Genomic DNA, 9,845 nt, shown 5'->3' on the forward strand with positions numbered 1-9,845 from the left:
ATATCGAGCATATATGAATGAAAAAAGGCTAGAAAAATCAGAATGATTAGTTTTAAAATAGATCAACTATTTATTTTTTCCATATTTGTGCCATATGCTGGATATTTGCAAAAAGTTTAACGTTCGATGTCAAAAATTGACATGATTATAGGAATGATTACACATATCAAAAGATGAAAAACACAAACATCAATAGGCTAATTTTCTATAGCATAAATAAGGTAAAAGAACAACTATTATACATCTTGTCTAGATGGTAATTTTCATTGTTCTACTCGGAATAGATTTATGTATTTATGTTAATTTATTTTTAATCTATGTTGCATTTTTTTACCTATTGCACACATATTACTTATGGTGAAATATGTAAGACCTAAAATACCATTTTCATAGTTACCTTGTTTTCCTGGTGAGACAATATCAAATCAGATTTAAGTTTTGATTCATTCATAGATTTAACATTAGTCATCCATGATGCTGAAAATTCCCACGGCTTCATTTTTTCATTCCAAGAAACTTGCATTTTTATTGCACAAAAGCATTGTTCACTAAACATAGTTTCTGGACACTTTATGTCTAACGGAATCATTATTGTGAATACTCTCATAGACGATATCGAATTAGTAGCTTTATGTTTAATTTTGGATAATTTAAAATTAAATTTAAATTCACTCCCACTGAAAAAATTACATTCGTAATGAAGCTGTTTACTAAATAATAGAAAAAATATTTAATGACACTCAAAACCAAATTTATTAGAGATCTTATTACCTAATATAGTTTTACACATACGTTAAGAATTCATTTTACACCTTTTCTGTTAATTCAGCAACACAATATTGAAGCAAACAAAAATCAACTTGATTTCGGCAGCAGATGATTCAAATCAAGCATATACACTTCAAAAACATGATATTTTTTCATGTACCAATAGTTATTTTCGTCACAACATTTTGCCTAATAGAATGATTTCAATCATGTCAGAATAGGTATTAACGTAGTAATGATATAAGACACAACCAAAAAAAACTGGCGTACACTGGTAAACCAAGGCTGCCACATATCGAGACAAGCTAAAACGTACAAGGACACGAAATTATCTTTAAATTGTTTATTCAACATCCGATCACCAAGGCACGACTATGAAGAATGCTGCTAACAACTGGTCAAAAATGTAGAATATCATACTGGATCCTTTTCAGGACAGCTTTCAACTACGATTCTACGATTCTGATAATGAGAGCGAATGGATTACTCTCACGTAGATTGTGATACTCATAGTTTTTGCACACTCTCTGCACTCTCTGCATGTTGCTTTGAAAAGATGCTGCATGGAGCCAGTCCGTAATACAATTCAAAAGTGCCTTCTTCTATTTTAATATAAATTTGTTCTTTAATATACATGCTGCTGCTTAAATGTTGCTTTATAAGTATTTACAATCATAGGCATAAATAAGCATAGTAAAATACTTGTCTTGTTTTTTTTTATACGTATTTTTCTTTTTATCTGCCATGTAAAATAAACGAAATTGAAACTGAAAATAGGTGTTTCATAGTTTTTTAGCTGAATTTTAATAACCAAAACATAACATTTGTTTCTATTTGACTCGATTAAATACCTGTACGAGTGCTTTTATGTATCTAAATGAGAATATGAACGGTAGTATGAAAGAGAGATCAACAATAACAAATCATAAATCGTAAGCAGTACGATTATACTCAATATTCATTATTTACTCTTGCAATTCAACAATATTCTCTGAGAAACTCAATCCATACTGAGCAATGTATTCTCTCTAATTCAAGTATCCAGCGTACTTTAAGCATAGAAGAATGAACCGAAGATGGTTCGTGTGGCGAAAGAAATTACCAACAACAGTATTACAACAACATCTGGTATCCGGTGCTGTAAAAAATCATAAAGAGCATAAAAAATAAAACATTGCATACAATACTTTAAACATTATCTTATGTTTACTGAAATTGATGAAATCATTCATTGGGATCTCTGTTCTGCCTTCTCGGAATTACCAATTGTTTGGAATTGTGTATGAACAGCCTTTTGTCCGGTAAGCATACAAATCTGCCATTTCACATATTATATAGTACTGTAGCGTTATAATTTCCTTTACGATTATACAATATACGATTATACGCTAATGTGTACGATTTATATGAATAATAGTTACTGTTTTATTTGTCTGGTATTATATTTTGAGTTTAGTTCTAGTAACTTTTGTCCTCTTTCGTCAGTAGCAACTGCCGTCTTAAATGAATTATTTACCTGGAAAATGATAGTTTGTCTTGATATTTGTAGTGTGTTCATATCTTAAACAACATTCAAAGCTTGCTAGAATTTCTTGCCAATCAAACGATGAACAAGCGCTTCTTTCATCTTTCCCTACGATTTGTCGCTTCTTTTTTTGCTTTTTATTATATTCCCTTCACCCAAACCAAAAACGCCTCTTTCAGCATTGAGAGCCATAACTCATTTCTTCAGCTTCTTTTGCTTTTAACTGTATTGCAAGTGGTTGTAAACAGAGAAGTCTATTCAATATACGTGTATTTAAGCTTAGTATAGTTGCAAATAAGAATGTATTAATAGAATAGTAAACGCTCATTTGCTGTACTAATTTCTATAACAAGTAACTTAATGTTTTCCCTTACTCTCAATCACTATTTCAATTGTTTCTTTTGCTTATACCTTACTTTGACAGTTTTAGCTTGACTGCCTAACTAATGATTGCAAACTTTACAATCTAGAAAGCCGTCCAGAAAGGCCGTATTACTGCGTCGGAAAAATTAATTACCTATCTTATTATTAGGCGCGGTCCCTTGGTACAGTCGTCAACTCATACGACTCAATAACATGCCCGTCATGAGTTCAAGCCTAGAATGGACCATCTACCCGTAGCAAGGATTGACTATCCGGCTGTGTGGTAATGCATTAAGTCTCGAAAGCCTTATAGGCCGGCATGTTTGCGTAGGACGTTAGCCAAATAGAAGAAGAAGAAGAAGGAAATCAGAGCGATAATCAGGGCAGAGAAGATAATCTAGCCGGCAAAATTGTGAATTATCAAACGAAAAACATATATACCAAGCTGATGCAGAAAATGTTTTATTTCTAAGTTTTACCTCTCCTTATTTTATACCTTATCCCTATTATGTCAGGCAATTATCAAAGTCAAACGTAAAAGTGTCACTCTAAAGCTCGAAAATTGAATCTATATCGAACAAGTTTATTAATGAAATCTCATTTTTGTTGTTTTTTCCGTTCATTTCTTCTAATTTTGATATTGAAAGCAAATACAAACGTGACGCACAATCAGCATTACAAACATATATTCAAACCATAATGTAAAATGTGTTACATAGTTACATAGTACTCTCAAAGAGATGAGTGAAACCATGATGCATGAACATGAAGGCATAATGAACAACATAAAACATAATTATAATCATGAACAACATAATATTCAAGCCAGCTAAAAAAACATTATTTAATACCTTTTAACAACGACAATGAGCTGTACCATTAGATCTCTGAGCGTCTTACATTTTGTTCATTGATGTTCACATTTTTTGTTTCTTCTTTTCATTTTTGAGCATTTCAAAACATTCATTGCAACTGTGCAATCACTCTGAAATACAACATTTACATCGATACCGAAATTTTATGTAGTGACTGACAATTGTAGAATTATTCAATCAATTCCACCATTGTGCGACGTTTATTGGAGCAGGCCCGCTGACACACGATCACGATCGTGACATCCCGATAAGGAACTGGAAAGGAAAAAGGCGAGTACGAACAAATCGTAAGGTACTCTTAAGGCAACTGTGTCTGCCCGGGATGTCTTATGTCGTTTGAAAGAAACCTGAGTAAAAATGTTATGTCTGTATCATGGTTGTTTATGGCAATTTGGTTTTGCAATCTAGTTAAACAACTCACTTTCATGCCAGAACTGTTTTATGCCAGCGTTTGTAGTAATGGGGTTTTTAATATGTTTAATGGGTCTTCAGTGTGACGATCATTTACAATAAAGATAAATGTATTGAAATAACCGTAATAAATGAATAAGGAAGACATGTAAAAAAACAATAACATGTTCACAACGCCCCATATGTGTCATCAAATGAGCAGTATCACTCGTTATTTGTACATAACAATTGGTATCCATTGTATGGACTCAACTGATTCGCTAAGTTGAGATTTCATTTGTAAACTGAGTTTTAGTTTCTCGTGAAGCACTCAAATTAATCAAATCTTTAGGAACATAATGAAGTTTCGCAAAACTGCACATTCCACATTATTGCAAAAATGCTTATAAGATTTATTTTTGTTTTAGTTAAAGCTTTTCTGTAGAAATAGTTTGAACAAAACTACGAAAATTGAGATAATAATATATAAGAACAGCGGGACAAATAAAATAAATTCAGACTACAAAGTAAACTAAAATGAATAAAAAGTAATTTGATTACGCATAAGATTTCCCTAAGCAACTGGTCCCTTTTGTAATTTGCTGAACCTATTTTCAGGAAAGATAAAAAAGTTACTTTGTTCCATGTAACAGAACAAACTTTTGAAAGAAGCTTAGCTTTGAATTTGCCTGACAGGTTAAATAACGAAGCTCTTATTATACTCGTTAAAACTTGATTGAGCATGAAGAACAGACATCAAAAAAGACAAATGATCATGATGATTAATGCTAAATAAATATACATATACGTGTAAACATGTTTTATATAATATATTTTTATCAAAACTTGATAAGACACATAAGAACCGGGTAAGGTATCATAAAAAGAAATTAAAAATAAGAAAAGACACAATTATTTCTCTCCACACTCCAAAGTCACAAATATATAAATATATTAACAACCGAGGAACACTTGTAAACTTGTTAAACTAAATTATTATATATTTCGTCTTCCATTTAGAGTAACGCCCTACGTACCTACTGTATGATGGGACCGCTTTGATGATTTAACGATGTCAAATTCAAATATCTGGCAAAAAAGGAAAAAGGCAAAGACAAATAGAGTAATAAGATGTTTTATTTTGATAAAAAAATGTATTCTTATTCTTTTTTGTGAGATATAAAAAATACTAAATATAAACATTACATTTAATTAATCAATAACAAAATATAATCTTATGGTTTCTCTTGCATGAAATCGCTATTGCACCTTTATAGATTTAATGCGCCAACATTTGGCTTGTCGTTACGGCTTCAACAGTAACGAATAGAAGTAGAAAATGGAATAGTTTAAAATTCCATCCAATGCTCATAAATCACGGTTTTCACTGAACTGAATGTTGATTTTCCGCTCGCAAACCAAAAGATTGTCGCACTCACAAAATTGAAGAATGTCAAGAAACTAGGGTGATAATCTCAAGATAGTCGCAAAGAAAATCCATTGATGTTCCATTCATAAGGTAAATACGAGACTAGTGTAAGTTTAAGTTTTTAAGTTTAAGTTTCGAACAATGCCTTCAGAAGGATCAAATTTCTTAAGGCATTGTTCTGAATCTAAAAAAAAAACATTTTGCAATGAAGCAAACAAGAGCAAGAATTTCTTATTATAATTTTATTTCGAAAACACGCCGTTGATAAAAACAAAGGGCTATGTTAATTCCTATGCGATCACATGTTGACAAATATTGAATTCACAGACGTGTATGCCGTTTAATAAAATTAATATTGCATTTTTTTTAATCGTTGTAACACCTTTCTAATTATCTAGTTTTCCTTGGCGAGAACAATGAATACTCATTTTGTGGTGCCAAAGGTTCTTTAGGAAAAGGTAGATTTATGTTTATTTATTATGTAACTCAATGAACACTTTAATTCCTCACATTCACTTATTCATTCATCATTATCCGTATTTTGCTACTGGTTAGCAGGAGCATTTATTTATGTTTGCAGTTTTCTATTAAATTAACGTATGCTCAAAGACATGTGCATATTTTTTTCATACGAATTGCGTGTAATGATCTCTTCCAGCTATTGTCTTACTCTCAAGATCTTAGGATAGGCCATCAGTGTCCAGCAGATTGTTTCTTATTCAAATTGATTGTTTTCTGGTAATTTGAGAGCAGTTCCCGAATTTCACAATCCTGCTCCTCCTTTTTTTGCTGTTAATGTATATTCTAACACTAATTATGATTCAATGTTGATTCCATACCTTTGTCATACATTTTTTGGCATTTTTTTTAAATAAGGGCATAAAGAAATTCGACTATAACAACATTGCAAAGAAAAACAATAACTGCAAATAAAACCGTACGCAAATCACATATGAAGTCTTGTATGTAGGGCAAATATTTATTTGAAACAATTTAGTTCATTAATAATAATATCACAGCAATTTCACAACACTATGATCCGAAATGAACAAGCAAAGGAGAAAAGGCATTGACAAATGTAAAAAAATAAATGCTAACCAAATACATTAAGAAATTGTACACGCTAACTTATTTATTTTCCGCGTATTATATTTTTAGATCACAAATTGAAAGTATTGTTTATTCAATTTGTTATTTAACTTGTTTGTATGTTTTTTTTATATTTATGTTCATTTATTTAAGAAAATATATTTCTGAGAATCCATCATACAAAAACGCGAAACACCTATGACTTAGTGAATTATCCCAATTTTGGAAAGAACCACACAATACGGGTTATTTTGTATGACTGAAGTATTTGCTATATAGATTTCCATTTTCTTCTTTGGTATTTTTATATTTTCTTTGGTCAACAAATGTTACCTCATTGTTCCCAGCGCCCAATTTGTCAAAAATGTGCTAGATTTTAACAGTGGTTTGGCGGTATGTGTAAATATTATATTTTAAATATCCAATTGGGGATGTTTCATTAGTCCAGTTGTGCCTATTACCCCAGGATTCAATTATTTGAGTAGAAATTAATATATTTTTCAATGGAAATTTTATTTTATCATTAATTCATAAAGATTACACGGCATGAGGCACTGAGTAAGTCCAACTTCAAAATGCCGTCGGGGTTCTTAAAATATTAATTTGGATGGCCATAAATAAAAAAAATCTACAAGGCGTTCAGTTTGTTTATCGTTTGTTTTTTTGGATGAAACTATAAATTGGTTTTTTATTTTCATGTTATAATTCTAGTTATAATTAAAAACACTATTTTTTTTTTCAAATATGTCTATCGAAAAGAAATACATTCGCAGGTTCAGTCGATGTATTATTATTACAATGAATCATTGCCATGTACATGAATCAAAACCCACGTAATTCAATCAATGCAACTACTTTACCATGTTAAAGCATAATATTTTGGTAAAATTTTAAAGAAACGCATTTTTCCATTTCCTGTGTCTGTTCAACGCGACGCAACGTATCAATTTTGTGAGAATGACTCTACGAGAGAGTAAAGAGTCTCTCTCTTTGGAAAAACGGATTTTATATCAAATGAATTTTACAAAAAAGACTAGAATTGTAAAGCTTGACAATATTTTAAAAGTAAAAAAAATTGCTTAGTTGAAGAAATTATTCATGAGCAATTATTATTATTCAATATACCTGATAATATAACAAAAAGCTCATCCAGTGTTAAATACACTACCTGGATAGTTGCAACACCAACACGAACTGGTGAGAGAACATGCAAGTGTGTATTTGTGTGTATATTTTAAAGAGCGGCCATTATTCATTTACCAGTATATGTCAACACTACCCAGATGGATTTCAAAAGCCGTCGGTATGATAGGTTCCTTACGAAAACTATTTGAATATAATTCATTCGTTTTTTTAAAGAAAATATAACATTTTTGATTAACTATACCACATACACGTTATGGACTGTTTTGTGAACAATACGTTAATCACTGATGATTCATTAACAACGTAAGCAAATTTGGTTTTATAGGTTTATCAAAAGCCAGATCGTAGAACAGTCGATATAGGAGCTCAGTTTATTCTGATTTTGAACCTATGAAGCCATGTTGTCTGATCGCACGATTGGACGATTATACCATGAGACAGACTCAAGATGTCTTGTCAAGCGTATTTAATTGGATTAATTCTTCTTCTTCTTCTTCTTCTTCTTCTTCTTTTTCTTCTTTTTCTTCGTCTTATTCTTCTTCTTCTTCTTTTTCCTCTTCTTCTTCTTCGTCTTCTTATTCTTCTTTTTCTTTTTCTTTTTCTTTTTCTTTTTCTTTTTCTTTTTCTTTTTCTTTTTCTTTTTCTTTTTCTTTTTCTTTTTCTTTTTCTTTTTCTTTTTCTTTTTCTTTTTCTTTTTCTTTTTCTTTTTCTTTTTCTTTTTCTTTTCTTTTCTTTTTCTTTTTCTTTTTCTTTTTCTTTTTCTTTTTCTTTTTCTTTTTCTTTTTCTTTTTCTTTTTCTTTTTCTTTTTCTTTTTCTTTTTCTTTTTCTTCTTTGGCATAACAACCGTTTCAGTAACTTGTTGATTATCCTGTATATTAACTTGTTGAGGATACAGTCCATTCGGGGGTTGAACCCATGACGAACATATTTTCAAAATGATCTATTATTCGAAGTACCTATGTAACTATGATGTAATAATATGATAGATCGGTGGTTGGAAAGGGTTCCTGGTCTGAAACCAAAAAAAAAAAAAGATACAAAAAAAGATCCACTTTGTTGGATGCAAAATCTGTAAAGTTTGTTGATCTTCAAATGTTGAAAATATAAAAAAATGTTTTCGGCGTTACTATTTCTGACATTACAACCGTTTTTTTAAGATTTGAAAAGTAAGAGGCCATCCATAAGCTACGTACAGCTCACAGGAAACGGAAATAACCTACCACAAACTAAAACACTGAAAACACTCGATTGATTTTCTATAGTTGTTTACAACTTCAGTTAAAAGACTAGACTATGTATGTATGTGAGCCTATGCGGATCATAGTAGAAATAGCTTTTAAGGTTAGTGTACTTTAAATTTTATTAAATTTAAGTTTTATTAAATTGCTATTGGATGCACGGTTGACTATTTGAACTGCGTCGGCTTCAAAAAGGCCCGTAAGATTCGATTCGCATCCGCGCCGTCTTAATAGTAAAGACTGACTATCCGGATGCGTGGTACTCATAAGTCTCGGGAGGTTGCATAGGTCGGCATGACGGTGTAGGTCATTATGCCAAAATGAAAACAAATCCGATTTGCAGCTTTTCTCTGACTTACTAATTTGATGCGACTAACGGATGTACGTAAATTTTATGCGAATTATGGACTTGTCTTTCAAACTTACAAAAAAAAAAAAACAAATCAGCAAACATTCTAACATTGGAAGATAATCAAGAAGAAAAAACATGTACAGTTCTGTACAAAAATTAAGTACAGTTCTTATCAAACTGCTTTAAAAATGAAAAATAAGCCTATTTTTAATTGTTTACATCCGTGAATTATAATTTTAAAAAAATATTTCTTTTCCATTTTTTGTCAATTAACAATAAATTATTTTGACAAATAGGCGGCTCATTTCACCTAATTTTTAAACTAAGTAAGAACTATACATTTCTAGGCTTTTCTAGGCCTAGTGTGTAGAGACTTAAGCTCTCCAAAACTTCACACAGAGCAAATGCACCAATATTAAAACCTATTATAATGTTTATGAATTCCAGTTCTCAATCAAAATATTGTTAATGATAATCCAGCGTTTGTCTGTGTTTTGATTTTCCTTACTAAATAAATCTATTCTACTGTTTGAATATGTATTAGGTAAATGTTGGGCTCTTATATTTGCCTAATAGCTCTTATATTTGCAATGAAAATAAAAACTGCAAAAGTAACAGTTTTCAATATTGAGTGTGATGAGGTTTGTTTCTCTGGTTTAATATACAATT

The 9,845-nt window shown here is 30.9% G+C and overlaps 1 protein-coding gene across 7 annotated transcripts in view; it reads right to left on the bottom strand.

The window, feature by feature from the left end:
• LOC121590435 (homeotic protein antennapedia) overlaps positions 1-9,845 on the bottom strand; it is a 94,143-nt gene that overhangs the window by 65,118 nt on the left and 19,180 nt on the right. Inside the window, exons 1-2 of one of the 7 annotated variants that reach the window (XM_041910135.1) lie at positions 1,085-1,307; positions 398-710 (exon numbers count right to left, since the gene is read on the bottom strand). The exons of 4 other annotated variants lie outside the window; for them this stretch is intronic. The gene's annotated coding sequence lies outside the window, so the exon portion shown is untranslated. Of the gene's footprint in view, positions 1-397; positions 711-1,038; positions 1,308-4,958; positions 5,011-9,845 lie in introns of those variants that run through there. 2 more of the 7 variants (XM_041910134.1, XM_041910129.1) reach the window with 2 other exon arrangements.

Source organism: Anopheles merus, chromosome 2R (assembly GCF_017562075.2).
Source record: "Anopheles merus strain MAF chromosome 2R, AmerM5.1, whole genome shotgun sequence".
Classification (NCBI taxonomy): domain Eukaryota; kingdom Metazoa; phylum Arthropoda; class Insecta; order Diptera; family Culicidae; genus Anopheles; species Anopheles merus.